The following is a 946-nucleotide window of genomic DNA, read 5'->3' as shown; positions in this document are numbered from 1 at the left end:
AACAAGGAAATCAATTAGTGACTGAGTATATCGCGCGATTTGAGGAATTTCGAATCAAATGTCATTTAATTGAGGATGAGAGCACGACTTTGAGTAGGTTTAGCCAAGGTCTGAGAGATAATCTTAAGCGCGAGCTTTTCCTTCGATGTGTCACTACTCTGGATCACGCTTACTCTTTAGCTCGAGATTATGAGTTGATTATTAGTACTCTATATGAAAAGCGTGGTCGTCGTCGTTCACCCATCTCATTAGCGTCGCCTCATCATAAGTCTATCATAAAACCTTCTCCGTCTAATGTTCCTCCTATTTGGAAAAATAATTGTAAAGGTCGTGATAGTCCAAGATCTTCTTCTCCATGTAAAAAGCATATTGACAATCATCCTTCGGTGTCATTGGCTCTACTTCCTCCCGTGAAGTCCCTTCTAGGACCTCCCCCGTTTGATGTTCCTCCAATTTTGAAAAATAAGGGTAAAATTTTTTATAATCATTATTTGGCTCCACCTCCTCCCGTTAAGTCCCTTCTAGGACCTCCCCCTTCTAATGGTTCTCCAATCTTGAAAAATCAGGGTAGAATTTCTGAAATTCCAAGGTCTTCTTCTCACTTGTTGTGCGTCAACTGTAAAGACTTTGGTCACATTTCTTCTAAATGTCCTAATCGAATCTTAGTCATGGAAGAACGAAAGAATGTAATAGAGGAGCCGTTAGAAGATCTAGTCTATGAATCTAAACTTGAAGATTTTGATGACTTGGATGATAGTGAGGACACTTAGGTGGAATCCAGACTTTTCTCGAGACTTTGGATACTATACCCCTTATCTCCGACAATTCTCGATCACATGTTATATGTCATACCCTTATCCAATTTAAAGAGTTTGATGATGTCACCAGTCACCCTTGGAAAATCCAGTCGCCTGTGGTTAACACTAAGGCAAAATTATCCACCACT

The sequence above is a fragment of the Olea europaea genome, chromosome 19 (assembly GCF_002742605.1).
Source record: "Olea europaea var. sylvestris chromosome 19, O_europaea_v1, whole genome shotgun sequence".
NCBI lineage: Eukaryota > Viridiplantae > Streptophyta > Magnoliopsida > Lamiales > Oleaceae > Olea > Olea europaea.
This window is presented reverse-complemented; position numbering follows the sequence as displayed.